Source organism: Oryctolagus cuniculus, chromosome 1 (genome assembly GCF_051225735.1).
Source record: "Oryctolagus cuniculus isolate XC-2025 breed Fujian yellow rabbit chromosome 1, ASM5122573v1, whole genome shotgun sequence".
Lineage (NCBI taxonomy): Eukaryota > Metazoa > Chordata > Mammalia > Lagomorpha > Leporidae > Oryctolagus > Oryctolagus cuniculus.
This window is the reverse complement of record NC_142867.1, coordinates 143,637,621-143,657,714: the sequence shown is the minus strand read 5'-3', so window position 1 is coordinate 143,657,714 and position 20,094 is coordinate 143,637,621. Positions and strand designations below refer to the sequence as shown.

Sequence of the window (20,094 nt, the reverse complement as noted above, 5' to 3'; positions counted from 1 at the left end):
TTGATCTACCTTCCCTGAAGTGACCATATCTTGTTTTGCAGGTTCACCAGGGCTTTGTGTCTCTCACGTGACCTTCTTGGCCACACCGATTGCAATGCTGGTGTGCATGACACTGGCCATATGCCAGCTGGGTGACAGTAGATTCCTCCCCCCGCCCCCGCCCCCGCCAGCCCTTGTCGCTTGCTTGTTTTTTTGCACAGTAGCTCAATGGCTGTTTATTGTCCCCAGCAAGTCCCTCACTTTTCCCAGGGTGAGCAGCAAGAAGTGGGCGATGAGCGTGCAAGCCACAACCCCGCGAGTTCATTTGGAGACGCATGGAGCCACATGTGAGCACGAGGAAGAGGTGAGGCGGAGATGGAAGGGAGGCGGTAGATGGAGAAGAAGCCAGCCAGCTGTCCTCAGATTGCAATCAGCCAGGCCAGTGTGCGGAGTGTGAACTGGTCCACCCAGGGGCAGCAGGAGATTCTGTCCACAGTTCCACTAGGGCGAGCCCAGCACAGGTGAGCACAAAATCGCTCTCCCCAGACGCAGAAGCCGATCTGCATGGAGCAGAGGCACAGCCGAAGGCACTTCCCACGGATCCTTGCTTCATCCGTATCCAGCACCGACCTGTGTGAAGGGGATGGGCAAGGAGGAGTACAGGAGAGGCCCCAGGGACAGACAGATGCCACCTCCACAGCCTGGAGGGCATGCAAGCAAACCTGGCCCACCGTAGGCACACACGAGGTTTGGGTACCGAGACTGGGCTGGAACATTCTGTCAAGCGGGCCAACCTTGCAACTCGCTCCGTCCTGGTCTCGGGTCACTCTGTGCGCAGCACGCCTTGTTCTTGGCTGAACTCTCCAGAATGGCTGAGAGCAGACTCCACAGGGGGAAGAGATAGGGTGCTATGTGAATGTTTTCCACATTACTTGTATCTGAGTAACCAAAATGCACTATCAGTAGGTGATCTCCTCCCTAAAGGTATTTCATTGTTTTCTAGGTCTTTAGATAACAATCAGAATTTTTTTTAAATGTGGGGGCTGGCATTTGGCCTAGTGGTTAAGACACTACTGGTTAATGGGGCTGGCGCTATGGTGTAGTGGGTAAAGCCATCACCTGCAGTGCCGGCATCCCAGATGGGCGCTGGTTCAAGTCCCAGATGCTCCACTTCCAATCCAGCTCTCTGCTGTGGCCTGGGAAAGCAGTGGAAGATGACCCAAGTCCTTGTGTCCCTGCAGCCACATGGGAGATCTGGAAGAAGCTCCTGGCTCCTGGTTTCAGATTGGCACAGTTCCAGCCATTGCGGCCATGTAGGGAGTGAACCAGCAGATGGAAGATCTCTCTCTCTCTCTCCTCTTCCTTCTCCTCCTCTTCCCCTTCCTCCTTTATGTGTATAACTCTGACTTTGAAATAAACAAATATTAAAAAAAAATAAAGACACTAGTTAAGACACTGGTGAGGATTCCCCGCATCTCATCTCAGAGAACTTGGGTTCCATCTCTCGCTCGGGGCCATGATTCCAGCTTCCTGCTGAGGCAAATCCTAGGAGGCCACAGTGATGGTTAAGGAACTGGGTTCCTGCCACCCACATGGGGGACCTGGGTTGAGTTCCTGGCCCCTGGCTCTGGTCATCACAAACATTTTAGGGAGTGAACCAACAAAGGACAGTTAGTTGTCTCAATTCCTTTTTTTTTAAGCACATATTTAAGACACAGTAGTACTGGAAGCCAGGAAATCAAGTGTGTGGATATTAAATTAACTACTTGTGGGTACAGACATTGAAAAACAGTGTTAGTCTCACAGCTGAACCACCTGTCTCATTCCTACAGGGAACAAGAGAGCAGCAGAGAGAGCTGGGAACAGCAGAAGCTCCAGTTACGGTCACACGTGGCAAAAGGAACGTATTTTAGGATGGACAAGAAATTTCCAGTTTTACGCACATCTTCGCATGACTTCCCATTTCAGCAACAGTGGGAAACTTTTCAAGCTCTTATGTGGGATCTTTGGCCAGAAATAAACTTTCTGTTCACAAGTGAATTTTCTATTTCCAGACCTGAGGCTTTATAGGTCAAGTCATAGGATAACGCGTCTGTGGACTCGGAAATGTACGGGAATCTGTGTGGCTTCAAAACATGCACACACACACAATAAAGAAATTAACATTTCTGCTTCATGATGGGACATCAAACAAAAGGCCAAAAACGTTTTGAGTGATGGATTCACAGCAGGGGCTGGGGTTGGGGTTGGGGGATGAAGAGGGAAGATCTAAAACACAACAAAGAAAAAAAAATCCTGCACATGTTCTCATTTTGCAAAGTGCTGAAATTCCCCCAAAGGTTGAATTCTGGTGTGTGTGTGTGTGTGTGTACGCATGTGCATGCGCACGCATGCGCATCTGATAGGATTCAAGAATTCCACCCTGAAAGCCAGGTTAACAGCACCTCCCCCAAGGGTATGCACCAGTTTGGGGAGCAGTTCTGCCATCATTAATAAGACCTGCACTCGGCAGGGTTCACCTGAACAGCAGTGAGCCACCTGCACTGGCCCCTGTCCAAACACCCCATCAGTTCGCCTGTGCGAGTTCTTGTCTCTTCACGGTCATATTGGCTTTCTGCACACATGAGACAGGAAGTGCAAACCAGAAAAGAAAGGATCCCTTGTGAAATGAGCTAAGATTTTCCTTTACTTTAAATTTAGAGGGAAGCCAGAGCCCCAGGACCCACAGCCCAGTGGAGCCAGAGAGCTTGCCCTTGTTCCCAAAGGCGGATGACAGAACTTCTAATTTCCCCTCTCAGAGGGGAGGCTGATTTTAAATTGTATGTATCTCAAGTCTCCTAGGACATATTTCTCTCCCTGGAACATATTTGAGGGCTCCCATGGGTCCTCCGGGACCACAAGGACTTTGCCAGAAATGGTTGCTCTCCGGATTGAAGCCAAAAGGCACAGTTTCCTAAATCTGTAGCAGCTTCCGAGGGTGGGAGCTGGGGACAGGACAATCCGAGAGTGCAGGGCTACCAGGAACCTGGGAGACAGGGGGACTTGGACTCGGTGTATGTGATGTGACAGGCATGCTTGCCTGGGGTGGGATTCGAACCTCAAGTGCTGGATTTTTAGAAGCAAGCTCTCTATTCAGCCTCTCTTATTCCAAGGGGAGCAGAGTGTTTGAAAGTAGACACACAGACACACTTGACTGCTTCATTGGAATATATTCTTCTCTTCCCAAAGCGCTGTCATTTGGATTTGACTTGGACAATTACAGAGAAGTTTCTAGGGGCCGGCGCTGTGGCACAGTAGGTTAATCCTCTGCTTGCGCCACCGACATCCCATATGGGCACTGGTTCTAGTCCTGGCTGCTCCTCTTCTGATCCAGCTCTCTGCTGTGTCTTGGGAAAGCAGTAGAAGATGGCCCAAGTGCTTAGGCCCCTGCACCCACCTGGGAGACCTGAAAGAAGCTCCAGGCTCCTGCCTTTGGATCAGCACATCTCCAGCCACTGCGGCCATCTGGGGGAGTGAACCAGTGGATGGAAGACCTCTCTCTCTCTCTCTCTCTCTCTCTCTCTGGAACTCTATCTCTCAAATAAATAAATAAATTCTTAAAAAAAAAAAACGAAGTTTCAAAGGGTGCCATGTGGAAATGTCTTGGAAGATTCCTTCCACTGCCCGAAGCCTGTCTGTCACTGGGACAGAAACCGCCGTGCGCGGTGGGCCGGGCTCCCGGTGTGCACAGGGGCGTTGCGAGTGCAGAGAGGAGAGGGGAAGAGCAGGCAGTGCTGTGGCCTCAGTAACACGTGGCTTTAGGCAGCGCTGCCGCTTTGCTTTGATCACCTCCCCTCCTCCAATCACTCGCTTTTGGCTTTCTTTTCATCTGCAATTATGCACAATTTAGTCTGCAAGAAAAAAAAATATTGGGACTACGGTGAGCCTGCATCATATAAATACCCCAGCTCCCTCATCTCTCAGCTTCCCTCAGGGGAAGCTGCTTAATTCCGTGCTGTTTACAGTTCGCTGTCCTACGTCGAAGTCCTGCTCCCTTCTGCTGTATCATGGTCTCACCTCTCAAATCAGCTGCTCAGACAGGAATCTTCAGCTCAGGACAGCTTCCGGAGAGACCCACGAAAACACCTGTCCTCTGAGCCCTTGCATGAGTTGTGATCAATGCAACTCATCAGGTAAGGGCTGCGCCATCCGGGTCCCCTTGCGGGAGACCAGCAGGGGTGGTTCTCTGTTGTCTTTAAAAGTTGGAGTCACGTGGCTTTGCCGAGTGCAGGCTGACCCTGCTTTTATGGTTATATAACTACATATCCACATACAATTAATTTAAAAATGCTACCTGATATGACCCTGTCTCTCCATTGTGAGCTATTGAGAGCTGGGGGCTGTGATCTGTTGATGGGTTCAGCTGAGTTCACCTCTGTGCGTGTTCTATGCAAAGCAAAGTGCACGTTGCATGATACGAGCAGTCCTGGCTCGCAGTAGATTTATTAACCTGAGAAACCACAGCCGAAAACCTCGCAGCAGGCTTAATGCTGCTCAGATCTGGGGCCACACCCTCAATGGCCTATAGGGACCAAGCAGCTCCTACAAATGTGGGAAGTGGGGTGGGTGGAGATGCCACTGAAAGTGGAACCCCTGACCCAAGTCACAAGGATAGCCACCGCCTGGGGTCTACCAGCTGACACCAGCAAGGATGGGGGCCACTGGTGGCTAACCCCTCCCGATTGCAGGAGAGATGTGAGGTTGTTCTGCTTTTCATTCTGGGGAATTAACAGTGTTGGAAAAGAAAACCTGCTTTAGTTTTTGGATTCAACCTGCAGCCTGACAGTTTGTTATCTTTGATTTAGGTTGTCCGTGCTGAATAAATCGTTTTAAAAACTATGCTTTGCTTTAGTTATAAATATTTACTGAACTCTACATTGGTTAAGATGAGATTCATCTTCTAGTAATATAAACCCAAAATGATAGTGGTTTAAAAATGATAAAAGTGTGATTTTTTTTTTGACAGGCAGAGTGGACAGTGAGAGAGAGACAGAGAGAAAGGTCTTCCTTTGCCGTTGGTTCACCCTCCAGTGGCGACCGCGGCCGGCGCACTGCACTGATCCAATGGCGGGTGCCAGGTGCTTCTCCTGGTCTCCCATGGGGTGCAGGGCCCAAGCACTTGGGCCATCCTCCACTGCACTCCCTGGCCACAGCAGAGAGCTGGCCTGGGAGAGGGGCAACCGGGACAGAATCCGGCGCCCCGACCGGGACTAGAACCCCAGTGTGCTGGCGCCGCAGGCGGAGGATTAGCCTATTGAGCCATGGCGCTGGTCTAAAAGTGTGATATTAAAAATGTCTGGGGGGAAAGGGGGATGACGATGGGTTAAGCCACTGCTTGTGATGCTGGCTGCTCCACTTCCAATCCAGCTCCCTGCTAATGCACCTGGGAAAGCAGTAGACAGGGGCTTGGGCCCCTGTCACCCATGTGGGAGGCCCGGACAGAGTTCTAGACTCCTGGCTTTGGCCTGGGCCAGACGTAGCTGCTGTGCCCATTTGGGGAGTGAGCCAGCAGATGGAATCTCTCTCTCTCTCTCTCTCTCTCTCTCTCTCTGCTTTCAAGTAAAATAAATAAATCTTTTAAAAATGATAAAAATTAAAAAACAAAAATCTGGGGTACGTGAGCATAGCCACCGTCGTATTCTCTGTACCTCTGATCCAGTATCCTAGCATATGGCTTAGGTCCTCAAGGCTGAGTCATGATCACAGAATGACTGCTGGCACACCAACCATCACATGCAGATTCTGAGCAGAAGGACAAAAGGAGAGGGAGAAGGATGCCCGGCCTCCTAGCTGAGTTTGTTCCTTTTGAAGAATTTTTCTGGAAGTCCTATCCAGAAACACTCACCTGTGCATTGGCTGCCTTTATCTACAAAGGAGACCACCTTCACCCACAGTGGGTTTTCTGTCTGTTATTGTAAGTCGAATTGAGCTATAACTGTATTTCCTGGCACTGTTTTGCCTTGTTTCCATGTTAAGGTATTGCTACTCAGATTAAATCAAGTGGGTTGCTCACTCTTTTAAATCTAAACTCTTGTATGAGATGGGAAATGTTTGTTCCTTAAAGTTTCCAAAATCTTGCCCATAAAACTATCTTGGCCTCTCACTTTGGAAGGGTAGTATTTTGATTCCTAATTCAACATCTTGCGTTGAATCAAGTGGTTAACTTTAAATGCTCATTTGCAAAAAGGCACTTTGCATTTAAGGATACAAATTTGCCTCTAGGTGTGATTTTGGCCGCATTCCACAAGTCTTGATAAATGTAATTTACAATTTCACTCACAATTCTCATTGTGATTCCTTTCTTTCACTGAGTAGCACTTCCTCTCCCTGCCAAGTATCCGTGTCCTAATTCCTGGAAGCTGTGACTGTTGCCTTAGATGGCAAGAACATCTTTGCAGCTATGATTAAGTGAAAGATCCTGAGATGGAGAGGTTATCCTGAGTGATCTGAGTGCGCCCTGAGTGCAATCACATAGGCCCCTCTAAAACAGAAGTGGAGGGGCCGGCGCTGTGGCGTAGCAGGTAAAGCCACTGCCTGCAGTGCTGCCATCCCATATGGGTGCTGGTTCTAGTCCCGGCTGCTCCACTTCCAATCCAGCTCTCTGCTATGGCCTGGGAAAGCAGTGGAGGTTCTTGGGCCCCTGCACCTGCACCTGCATGGGAGACCTGGAAGAAGCTCCTGGCTCCTGATTTTGGATAGGTGCAGCTCTGGTCATTGCAGCCAATCTGGGGAGTGAACCAGCGGATGGAAGACCTCTCTCTCTCTCTCTCTCTCTCTCTCTCTCTCTCTGCCTCTCCTTCTCTCTCTGTACAGCTTTGACTTTCAAATAAATAAATAAATCTTTAAAAAAACAGGAATAGAAAGAGATTTCACAATAACAGAAAAGGAGGAAGAGATAAGAAGGATGCGGTAGTCACAAGTCAAGCAGTGTGCAGAGCTATCAGGAGCTGTGAGATGCAGAGAATAACTCCCCGCTAGGGTCTTCAGGGGGAGCAGAGCCCAGTGACACTGGATGCAGACCTCTTGTCTCATGGACTGCAGAGAAAGCATTTCTGCAGTTTTACCCCACCAAATTGGTGGTAATTTTTTTACAGCCAAAAGCACCGATTTTTAATTCTTTGGAACTCAATTATCACTTTCCTAATTTGTTTGTCATTTTTTTGCCCTACTTTTTGGTTGATTAGAAAACTATTATTCATAAAGTACTGCTTCTTTGAAATTTGTAGACTGCTCCTTTGTGATTTATACGTAGAACACTGTTATAAAAATTTTCTGAGTACTTGAAAATAATATACATTCTTCATTTGAGGATCATCTTGATATTTATTAGAACTAAGTTTCCTTTTGGCTGGCTCCGCGGCTCACTTGGCTAATGCCCCCCCGCCTGTGGCACCAGCACCCCGGGTTCTAGTCCTGGTTGGGGCACTGGATTCTGTCCCAGTTGCTCCTCTTCCAGTCCAGCTCTCTGCTGTGGCCTGCGAGTGCCGTGGAGGATGGCCCAAGTCCTTGGGCCCTGCACCCGCATGGGAGACCAGGAAAAGCACCTGGCTCCTGGCTTCGGATCGGTGCAGTGCACTCTTTCTGTAACTCTGCTTTTCAAATAAATAAATAAATTTTTCTAAAAAAAAAGTGTGACTGCCCATCTCTGCTTCTTTCCCACCTGACTGAGTGAAGTTTTGAAAGACTGCAGGTGCTTTGAACAATTTGAGTATGAGGACCAAGATGTTCTCGGTATAACTACCACCTGCCCACTAATTTATTCCTAGCCTTTCACTCCTTTGGCTTTTTCCAAAAGAAAAATATGTGCAACCGCCTCTATTGCAAGTCCTTAATAAATATAGATTTCCTGGAGTTTCTGCAAATCTGTGACTTCTGTCATCTCATTGGTTGTTTTTCCGCTCAGTGTTTCAAGGTCCAGGAATCCAGGGGGAGAGGGGTCACCTAACCTTGAACATGAAGGCTTATTCGGCTTCACCCTTCTTTTGGAAAATCAAATGTTTCATTTCAGCACTGCTTTTAAGACTCGTGATCAATGACTGTTTTGGGAAATGCACAATGAGATTTGGGAATTGTATTTTTAAAAAATGCACTGGAGTTATTCACTGGTGGAAAGTTCCACAACAAATCAGCAGGTAGCTGTCGGCTTTTGAAACGCCGTCTCCTTGGGACCCTTCTCCCATCTTGGAGTGAGTGAGTCTGCACATGGCAAGGTGCGCCCGCATACCCACCCGAGCTTGGCTGACGATGGTGAGGTTGCACTGTGCCTGTGTGCACGGCTAACCTGTCAGAGGCACTAGGCAGATTCTGCAGGATGAGCTCCAGGCTGTAGTGGGCAGCAGCAAAGAGATTCCTGAAACGGAGCCAGATGGAAAACACAGTGACAGCTCTGGACTCCTTCCAGGACCCAGCAAAGAAGCACTGCAGATACAGTCGCTTCTTTGCAGAGTCTTTAGGAAAGCAAGAAAAAAAAGTTACTAACATCCCTACAATCTTTCCACAGCCAGAAGTAAACAGGCTTAGCCAGGAGCCTATATTTCCTATGAACTCTGTCACGGGGCATTTTTAGGAGGTGAGAATGGTGGCCTGGGTGGAGTAAAGTAAAACCCGGGACGAGAAACAAGGAGGCCTGCCTTGCAGTCCTGACCTGACCACGTGCTGCCAGCCCCCTCACTGCTCCTTGCAGCCTTAATTCCTCCTCCAGAGGAGGAGCAGGGAGGGGGAGGAAACCCACTTCTTAGGGTCACCGTGAGGACAAAAGGCGATGGGTGGAGATAGAATTCCTAAAGGTTGCATCTGCCCTATGTATGTAAAACAGCATTCAGAAGGGTCCCCAAGGGCATGCCTTTGACAGTGACATGTGGTTGTTCAGTTACACAATTTTCTACGAAGTGGCCCTAGGGTGCCCTAAGTGTCCTAAGTCTTTTTTCCCCTCTTTTGAAGGAAATCGGTTAATGGGAACAGTCTTCACCTTATAAGGTAGTAAAAGATCTGTATAAGCCATGGCCCCTTCCATGTGCAATGACTAGAAATTGTTAGGGGAACCCATGGGATCTCAGGGGGTCACACCCAGAACTGGAGTTTTCAGAACACTCTGCTCATGCACCCTCCCAAAGTTCCCTTGTTAGGGAAGGCTGCAAGCCAGCCAGCGCCACCCCGCTCTCTTCCCCACCCAATGTGTTCTTGGAAAAACCTGTCATGGAATGGAGCAAGGGAGCCCAACAGATGTTCCCATAGAAATCAGGCATGATTATGGGTTTCTGTTGTCGGCCAAGGACTTGCCACTAAAATGACCATTGATACGCTGTAGAGACAAAGACATCACAGCTGCAAATCACTGTCCTTGTCTAAACGAGGGATCTTATACTCCAAACGGTCAACGGCTCAAAGTAGGACAGACCTCAGAAGTGTCTCAGGCCAACATCTTATTTCAGAAAAGGAAGCGGAGGCCCTTGGTGTTGCCTCTGGTCACACGGCAGGGTTACCCAGGGCTCCCGATCCACTATATCCCTGCCCCACCCAGTCTACTCTTACTTTGTGAATGAGAGTCTATAGGGAGGTGATGCCAGCCCTTTGGATATTCAAAGAGGTCACAGTTCCGTAAAAGTATATATTTGTTAATAGGTGAGAAAACTATAACTCAGAGACTTAAAAACTTTAAAGTTGCATGGCTTGGAACCATCTGGAATTCATGAATGTGCATTATAGTCCCTAGAGCAACCATCACCTGCTTATACAGCCTGGAACTACTCCCCTAATGCTGACCCTTGATTTCTGAGAGTGATCTGTGGAAAGACGCTATCAGCGTTGCCTGGGAGCTTGGTAGAACTGTTGACACACGAGCTCACACCCCTGACCTGATGCCTTGGAATATGCATTTAGCAATTCCTTCTAAAGCATTCCTATTTTTTTTTTCATCTATAAAAGAGACCAGAGAATAAGATATTCTAGACCTTCCCTATGGCTCTAAACTGTTCTGAATTCTTCTCTCCCTGCCTCCGTTCTCCAAGACAGAAAGGGGATGATGATATGAAGACTCTCAGAAGTGAACTAAACATGTTAGAGAGGCAGGCCTGAGCCAGCAGTGGGGAAGGAAGGAAGCTTGGGCTGTTGGGCCCAGCCGGGGGCCTTTCTTCCCCCGCTGCATGCACTCTGAGATGCTCCTAGTTCGTGGCAGCTGTATGTGTGACTTTCGGATCCAGAGACTGGTGGGCTGTGTCTACACAGTGCACAACTCTTGACCAGGGGTCGAGACATGGGTACCTTGCTCATTTCTACCACCAGCACTTGGACACCATGCAGGGGAAGGTGGGGAAAGTTTCAGCGATTGGCCCAGTCACTCAGTGTCTTGCACTGCTACTGTCAGTCTGCAAAATCAGTCATTAAGAATTACTGGATTGCCTAGTAGGTCTGTGATTCATTGCTGTGTCTTTGCTAGAAGATACTTTGTTACTAGGCCAGCAGGTTGCTGCTGAAGAGAAGAACAAAGGTGCTCTTGCTAAGGTCTTGGTATCACCAGAGACAGGGTTTCAGGGCCAGCGCTGTGCCATACCAAGCAAGGCTGCCGCCTGCAGTGCCAGCATCCCATATGGGCACCAGTTCAAGACCCAGCTGCTCCACTTCCGATGCAGCTCTCTGCTGTGGTCTGGGAAAGCAGTAGAAGATGGCCCAATCCTTGGGCCCCTGCACCCACGTGGGAGACCCGGAGGAATCTCCTGGCTCCTGGCTTTGGATCGGTGCAGCTCCGGCCATTGCAGCCATCTGAGGAGTCAACTAGTGGATGGAAGACCTTTCTCTCTCTCTCTCTCTCTCTCTCTCTCTCTGCCTCTGCCCCTCTGTAACTCTGCCTTTCAAGCAAATAAATAAATCTTTAAGAAAGGAAGAAGTCTAAGCAGGATTTTGCAGGCAGAGTCCTGAGACACGTTTCTTCTGGGTGGGTGGATCCCTCACTGACTACTACATACTCAGTGACTCCCTCTTGCTAAGTTAATGCATGTGCTTCCTGACACTGTATTTTCCCCCAGTCTGCTTACTGATTTCTACTCCCTTTCGTGACTAGGGAAGCACACACCTGAGAGATCCATCTGTTGACTCCATGCCACGTGCAAAGCGTGTGTCTGTGTCTGAGCAAAGTAGCCAGACACGTACATTTCTCCTTTAAGAACTTCTGCTGATTTCTCTTGGATTTAGCCCTGCTTCCCTGAGGATCTGGCATGTCAGTGTTCCTGGCTACAGAACATAAAATCCCGTTTCTGGTCATGGCCCTGAACCTTTGCACACAGAGCAAGGTGGAGGTTTTCATGCGGGTCTGGTACAATCAGTCCCTTTCCAGCATCATCCACAAGACAGCCTTTCAAAGCTGATATTGAAAGTGACATGGGCCTCCGCGGAGCTTTCGTTTGCCAGATATTCGAAAATCATTTTCCTTCCACAAAAGCCTCTGTCCATGGGGCTGCTCCCTTCCATAGGATCATGGTTATAATTTACTGCACAGGATCCACCAGGCCATGGGTGCAAGGGAGGGTTGTGAATGTTTATGGCCCTCGAGGCAGAAGCTGTCTGCAAATATCTGGGGGAAGCAAGGGCCCTTTCGCCTCCCTCTATGGCACTGAAACATTTCAGAAAGATATTTTTTATTTTAAATCAGTGAGCTCAATGAGTAAACACAGAGTCGGCACAGCCAAAGTTCTTCCAAAGGAAGCAGAGATGGAATAAAGAAAAGAAAGGGCTTTAGTGTAACAAGGTCTTGTGTGCACTTTCTACCTCCTTTTTTAAAAGATTCATTTATTTATTTGAAAGGCAAAGTTACAGAGACAGAAAGATGGAGAGAGACACACAGAGAGAGACTTCCACCCACTGGTTCACTTCCCAATGGCCTCAATGGTTGGAGCTAAGCTGACCCGAATCTGGGAACCAGGAGTTTCTTCCAGGTCTCCCACGTGGGTGCGGGAATCCAAGCTCTTGGGACATCTTCTGTTGCTTTCCCAGGCCATAGCAGGGAGCTGGATTGGAAGTGGAGCAGCCGGGACTCAAACCAGCATCCATATGGGATGGTGGCACTGCAGGTGGTGGTTTAACTGGTTGCACCACAGTGCCAGTCCCTATCTCCTTCTCTTGAGGATCAAGTTATGGGGAAAACAGGCATTCATATACCCAGCAAGAATCAACTCTGGGGGCCAGCATTGTGGTGTAGTGGGCTAAGCCACTGCCTGCAGTGCTGGCATTCCATATGGGTACTGGTTCAAGACCCATCTGCTCCACTTCTGATCCAGCTCTCTGCTATGGCCTGGGAAAGCCTGCATCCTCATAGGAGACCTGGAAGAAGCTCTTTGCTCCTGGCTTCGGATCAGCATAGCTCCAGCCATTGCAGCCAATTGAGGGAGTGAACCAGCAGAAGACCTCTCTCTCTCTCTCCCTCTCTCTCTCTCTCTCAATCTCTGCCTCTCCTTCTCTCTCTGTGTAACTCTGACTTTCAAGTAAACAAATAAATCTTTTTTTAAAAAAAAAAAGAATCAACTCTGTATTAGTCATAGTTCCTTGGCCTGAAAACAGGTCTATGGATGCAGGCAGTGATGTAGACATCATTTTCCCACACAGGTACCCTGTGAAGGAGGTAACAGGCCATCTTTGGTTCCTGTATTTGGTCAAAACATCAAGAAGATCTAACTCTGCTGCCAGGCTCTCATGAATCATCAAGAGAGAGGCAGGCTTTGTTTTGATTCATAAATAGGTCAAAGACTCATCTGATCAGGTTCAGAGGAAGTCAAGACAGAACCATGGGCAAGAGGCATATCCAAGTTCTCCCCCCAAAATATATCACCCAGTATTGGACTAGCTCAATATTCAAATGCAGGCGGAGGAAAAAAACCACACTATTTTTCCTGCAAAAGGGAGAATTTAAGCCAGATCTGAAATGGAAGTCTTTCCATGAAAACAGACTTGAAGTGCATATTCAGCAGAAGAACTCCCTCCCTCCCCACAACCACACTCTGCAGCTTCCGAGCAGGATGCGAGGAGAATTCCCAAGTCCTACTGGACCATGTCTCACTTAAAAGTCACTTTCCCAGCATGTATGTCTGACCCCAAAAACAAGAAACCTAGAAATCATCCTCAAGAATGAAAAGCCTTGATGGCACCTTGCACCACATTGTTGGACAAGTCAGTGAGCGCTCCGGCTATCATCCCCATTTGGGGGCTTTTGCTTTTATATGGAATGAGTTGAACAGCAATAGGAAAAAAAAAAAAAAAGAATTTGCTTTTAATTCCAGGAAACTTGGCAGATAAGGATGATGGAAAACTTGAAAGATTTCCAAAAATAGATGGACATTTATATAAAATGTGGCCTTTCGCTGCATTTCATTCTTCTCCAACTTTGTTTATGCTGTCCTCTTCCTTGAGATTTTCACACACAGGGCAAACATTCATAAAAAGCTTAAGTCCCAAAGGATTCCAAGCAGCTCTAAGATATCAACCAGGCAGCTTCACTCCTGAAAATCTAAATAAACTCATTCATTTTCAGGCCAATGAAATGACAATGGCATAAAATAACTGTCTTGCTCTTTGTGCTGTATGGACAAACACAGAAGCTCATGTGTACTCTCTCTCTCTCTCTCTCTCTCTCTCTCACACACACACACACACACAGAGAGAGAGAGAGAGAGAGAGAGAGAGAGATGTGTACATCATCAACTTTAGCCAACACTGACAACTCTATAACAAAATGTAAGAGCTTACTGAATGTCTTGGAAGATCATCAGCTTTACTTGGAACTGGGAGAGAAAGAAAAATTACAATCAACCTTTAAATGCCAACACCAGTAACAAGAAGAGATGTTGTGACCAAGCTTAGGCGCCTTCCTCCAAAGGCCATCCATAACCCCCTGTCTGTCTCCCTTCATGTGAGAAATATGTGTTCCTCGTGGGAAACTCCCCATAGCATTCTTAAACTTCACATTGATTTTATTTTGCTTCCCAAGCGAGGATTTGCACGTACTCCAGTGTATGACCCTCACAGTGCCACTTGGTAAATTTTACCTCTGAATGCACACTCTTGTTTCTGCCATACAGATGAAGATAGAGAACCTTCCAGCAAATGCTCTTTGGCTCTTCTTCCCTATGAATTTGAAGCAGAGGAAAGATATTAGCTAATCCATGATGAAGGCTTCACTGTGGCCGTGGTGTTGAGAATCGATTGCAGGAAGCAAGTGGAGAAGAAGCCAGCACAGTCAGGAGACCATTGCCATCATCACTTGAAAGAAAGCGCAGATTCGGACAAGCCTACAAAACAGAGGACCTAGGAAGAAATGATTGGATTCCACGTACAATCTGCAAGTAAGACTTCCCCAGATGGACGTGTCCGTGGTTGGGGTGCGTGAGAGAAAAAGAAATCAAGAGAGTTCCTGGGATGATTACATGATGTTTGCCACCATCTGTCTCATCCTCACCCTGCACTTGAGGGGCTGGAACTCTAGAAGCATTTCCAAGATTCCTTTGCCACCAGGGCTCCAAATTCAGATTCTGCCAATGGGAGCCTCAAGGGACATGAGAAAGTAGAAGGAAGGTTGACACTACTCTTCCACTTCCAGTAGTGGTGGCAGCAGCAGAAGACTGTAGACAACCCTGGGGGTTGCTTTATAGCAGCCCAGGGGGCGGGGGCAGTTGGACAGGATTCCACAGAGCTGGCCTGGCTCCCTGCAGTTACTGATCCCCCTTCCCCTACTCTTTCTTCAACTACTCCGGCAATTCTTGGGATGCTGGTGTTACACCCAAGAAAGAAAAAGGAAGAAGCAGTGCAATGTAACCAGTTCTTGCCTCCAAAGACCACTGCTGTCTACATTTCCACCTATTACAGATATGTCAAAGACCCAAGGATTCCAGCCCTTACCACTGGCTTTCTCATCACATCAGATTCCGTACGTCCCTAATGTAACCACATCTGATGGTCCCTAATGTAACCACATCTTGTCATGCCTCTGATGGTCTACAGGCACCTGTACTGCTGTGTGTGGGAGTTTATGGACTCAGGAGTGAACCTTTCAACAAACTCTGACTCAGGAAACCCCTGTTGTACCTTAAGAGGGAGTAAGCTTCAATGATTCACAGCCGCTTGGTTTGCCTCTGCCTGTAATAATAGCTAACGTGGAGTGTGGGAATGTAGTGTACTTCTGCATTATTAGTCAAGACTGTATTACCAGGTATACTTCTTGATTTTGAACATGATCGATAGCCACACATGAACCTGTCTTGTGTGAACCTGATTCAATGTGCACACCCACCGTGTGAGACAAGGGTCAATCCCAGAACCCAATAGAAGCTTTTGAAGTTGACAGTTCAGATGGCTTCCTGGTTGAAATCCTCACTTTGACTGTCTGGATAAACTTTGACTTTGATTCTCCAACCAGAAATTCAAGGTCATCAGCACATTCCTCTAGAATCCAACTTCTCAGAACCACCTTTTGCCTACAGTTGATTCCCATCATTCAGTGATTTCTGTACTTGTATTTGCCAATTTCCTTGCTTGCTTTGAAACCCCATGATCTGTATTTACAATGCATTCACAGCCATTGGTGGACATGTGTAAGTAGCAAAAACTCAAGTGTTTGCTGTACACTCTCCCAACCATGGCCAAAGAGGACAATGACCCACCTCCCTGCACCAGCTCTCTTTCTGTCAGCAAGTGGTCTCTTTGTAGCCTACATAGCATTCTGTGGTGTTCTCCTGAAGTCCACACTTCTTCATCTATCTGCCTTTGAGTTACAGAATGAATTATGGAATTTGAACACATCTGAAGCTGACCTCTTGATTGTCAACCTAACCTTGCCTTTTTCTCCGCCTTCCCCACCCCAGTAAAGGTGACTCCTCCTTTCCCGTTGGTCAAATCCAAAGACTTGAAGTCTTCCTCTTTTGACTCCTCTTTCTCTCACATCCCTCTTCCAATAGATATATCACCAACTACTCTGCTGTTAGAATGTATCCAGAAGCGAGACACTTCTCAATATCTTCTTCTACCTCCATAACTGATTGCCAGACCATTGATTCTGTGTGTGTGTGTGTGTGTGTGTGTGTGTACTATTGATCCTATTGGTGTGTGTGAACCATTGATTCTGTTTGTGTGAATCATTGAATTTTTTGGTGTGTGTGAACATTGATTCTGTTGGTGTGTGTGAACATTGATTCTATTGGTGCATGTAAACATGGATTCTATTGGTATGTGTGAACCACTGATTCTATTGGTGTGTGTGAACATTAATTCTGTTGATGTGTGTGGACCATTGATTCTATTGGTGTGTGTGAACCATTGATTCTTTTGGTGCATGTGAACCATGGATTCAATTTGTGTGTGTGAACATTGATGCTATTGGTGTGTGTGTGTGTGTGTGTGTGTGTGTGTTTAAGCCCTTTTTCTGCTGCTAAAGAACACAATGTCACAGTCTGAGTGAGTGAAAGAAAAGAGGTTTATTTTGGCTGGCAGTGCCAGAGAGCTCGGGTCATGGGGCTGCGTCTGGTGATGACCTCCTTGCTGGCAGAGGCCAGAGGCAGTGCCAGGCACCACATGGCAAGAGACAGAGAACATGCAAGAGTGCATGTGCCCATCTGCTTGCTCTGTCTCTCTTCTCATAAAGCCACCAGGATCCAGGCATAGGAGCCACACCTTATGGCCTTATCTAATAGACAGAGCAATCTCCATCCTCTTGCACCTCCCAATGGGGATTCAAGTTCAACCTGCAAAGGCTTGGAGGACACTCACTCACATCCATACCATGGCAGTGGCTTTGTTTTGTGCTAACACAGTAATGAAAGTGCTTGAGAGAGAGAGAGAGAGAGAGAGACCCCATTTACTGATTCATTCCCCAAATGCCCACAATGACTGGGGTGCGCCAGGCCCAAAGATAGAACGAGAAACTAAATCCAGGTTTCCACATTTGGGGTAGAAATACAGTTACTTGAGCCATCGCGGCTGCCTCCCAGGATCTGCGTCAACAGGAAGTTGGAACTAGGAGCCAGAGCTGGGAGTTGAACCCAGGCATTCAAAAGTTGGATGCTGGTGTCTTAATCACTAAGCTAAATGCCCTCTTCCCCAGAGTCTTTTAAGATCTAAATTGGACCTATTTCTCCTTTGTCCAAAATCTGCCTATGGCATCCATCTCTCAGAATAAAATCCAAAGCTCTCAATGTAATATAAAACTGTACTACTCGTTCAGCTCATCCCCCTATGACCTGACCTGTCATTCAGCCAGCTCCAACCACTCAGGCAATCACCTGAGGACATTTGCGTTTACTTCCCCCAAATATCATCCATCTGTCTTCCTTCAGGGCTTTGCTAAAGCACCGGATATCACACCACAAATACAAGATAAGTATGTGAGGTAATGGATACATTAGTGAGTTCCACTTAGCAGTTTCCCAGTGGATACATATATTGAAACGTTGTGTTGCAGACTATAAATACATACAATGTTATCAATTGTGAATTTGACAGTCCTTCAAAAAGGTGATGAAAAGTATAATTAAAAGATAAGCTTATTTTCCCTGTCTGAGCCCAGCAAGGCAGAGACATCTTGGTGGGACACAGGACGGGGGCTCTCAAAGTGCACAGAAAGGTCTGCTGGGTCAAAACAGCTGGAAGACACTTGATTCACAAATTTCCCAGGCCCCTGCTTCGTGAATCAAGTCAGTGTGCTCTTCTGATACTGTCCAAAGCAGAAGCAGAAAAGCTTTCCTCCATGGACCGTGGGGAATGCTGAGGCTCCTAAACAGGTCCCTGAGGCAGGGGGCTTGGTTAGTCCCCCCTGGTTAGTGGGACATCTCAAAGAAATGAATTCATCCAAGGGGTCAGGGGAGCAGTGCACACTCCGGAGCTATAGTATCTTTCTCCCACTGTGTCCCAGCTAAGGCTGCAAACCTCTACTTGCAAACCCCCTGTGAGCCCTTCCCCACATGCAATGTTTGCTATCTGCACCCTTCTAAGTGCACAGGTCACGTTTTCTGGTCTGTGATCCCCAAAACATAACCCAAACTACGTCTCAGGATAAGATCTTACATGGAAGCATCGAATGAGATGAGTTACCTGCAGTGTGTACCGGGTTTCTCAACTTTACAAAGCTGGGAAGACAGCACTGTGACCTGCATTTAGAAGGTGAGCTCAAGGAAGGGGCTGCACCTTGGCCACCTGATATGGTGCAGAACCAGTGGTCTGCATGGCCGTTGAAGGCATCCAATTTCCTTCCAGGCACAAACTCTATCCATTAGCTCCATGTGCTAATGGACAACGTGTGGTTGTCCCTAAATTTTCACGAATCACAAGGTGCTGGGGAGTTGATAGGCTTAGCAGAAACACTTGGAGTGTCTGCAACTCAAAGCATTGCTCCGGTAATAACTCTGTATCTCTGAAGAATTGTCTGTCATACCGATTGGAGCATGGAGCAAGCCAGAGGCAAGTGAGCCAGCTGGCGCAGTCTGCATTCAGGATGTCAAGGGCCACGTGGCAGGATGAACCTCTGTGGAACAAACTTAGCTGTCTGGTGGTTCCCTGTGACGTGGGAAAGATTTATAGCTGTGCTCCAGGAAGCCTGTGCCAGTGGGAACCGTCTCAATTCTTCCAGGCAGAGGTGGGTGACGCTACTCTGGCTTGGCAAGACCTTGATTTTACTAAGTGGTTAATATGAAATAATGCCCACTAGATATCTGCTAGGGAGTGTAATGTCAAACCAACGAGTGCCCAATATTTACTCACAAGTCCAACAGAAAGAAACAGTATTCAAATATGTCCGAAGGATTAGCATTAATTTGTTCTTCCACGTTTTCTAAACTTTTGCCTCAAGGAAGATAAAAAGGAGCCAATTACACAGTGTTCATTTTGTTGAATTCCTACCGAGTTGTTTCTTATGAGTTCTTCTTATGAAATGACGCTTGGGGGCTTTTAAGAGCCTAAATAAAAGGTCATGATTAGAAGACGCCTTGTGAAATCCACTGCGCAATGAAAGAGCGCTGTGGATGGGACAGTGATCATTTTGTTACACTTATGAGGACTCCAGGAAGAATTAACGGTCTCGCTTTAGTAACAAGATGAATGGGAGCTGTTCTCAGTAACACATTTGTTGTCTTCTGGCCTAAAAACAATGACAATTGTGTAAACGACCAGGTTAAGGTTATTTCTTCAACTTGACCAAAACACATTTCAGTGAACACACAACATGTTCTCTAAACCTCATTTCTTCCTCCATTGTATTCTTTCTCTAATGCAGATCTTAGGCACATTGTTACAATCAACTAACTCCATCCTGGAATTAGGTGGACTATAAATTAATAAACAACTTCTTAACATCTACAACCTGGGGGATGCTAAGTTTGGAATATCCTTGAGTGCTCCATTCCCAAAATTGCACGTGTACTATAGAAAGTGTGGCAGGAGCAATGCTTCTTCTTGAGTCTTAGGAGAAAGGAGGAGAGAGAGAGAGAGAGAGAGAGAGAGAGACGATTTCACTCTGCTACATTGAAAAACGCATCCCGCTTCATGCCCCTGGCTCCCAGCTCTCTTTTCTTGAAATTTGAAATTTCTGGTGCTATACCCTTGTCTGAATTCACTCCGATAACGTTGATAACTTGCTACCAGATTCTACATCCAAAAAATTCTGCCTTTTAAGATGCCCGTAGATGTTCTGACAGAGGGCCAGGCTCACGGCAGAGCATAATTCCTTGGCTCCGTTCCGTCTTGCATGGTGCTCTTTCTCTGGTCCGTTTGTTCTTGTTTCACCCCAGTTATATTTGCAGATGTGTCTTTCACATTCGTGTTGTTGGAAACTACTTGCTCATTTTCTGAGCTATGTGGAGTATAAATTAGTAAATCATTTCTTGGTCTGGAAGTTTGGTGCCCCTTAAAGTTGGAGAATGCCTCTGAGGTCACTGGCCTTCGAGGAAGCCATCTGATGTCAGTGCAGATGTGGGAGGCAGAACACAGGAGCTCCCCATGGGGCAGGGAGAAGATCCAAGTGAGTCCAAGGTCCTCAAAGGCGTCCTTATAAAAGTGAGGAAGGAAAGTCAGAGTCGGAGGAGGGGATCTGATGATTGAAGGAAGGGAATC

The 20,094-nt window shown here is 47.2% G+C and overlaps 1 long non-coding RNA gene across 1 annotated transcript; it reads left to right on the top strand.

The window, feature by feature from the left end:
• The first annotated feature begins 224 nt into the window (after positions 1 to 224).
• LOC149128679 (uncharacterized) lies at positions 225 to 2,014 on the top strand. Its single transcript, XR_016213472.1, has 2 exons — positions 225 to 343; positions 1,812 to 2,014. It is a non-coding gene; the product is annotated as an uncharacterized LOC149128679 (long non-coding RNA).
• The last annotated feature ends 18,080 nt before the right edge of the window (positions 2,015 to 20,094 follow it).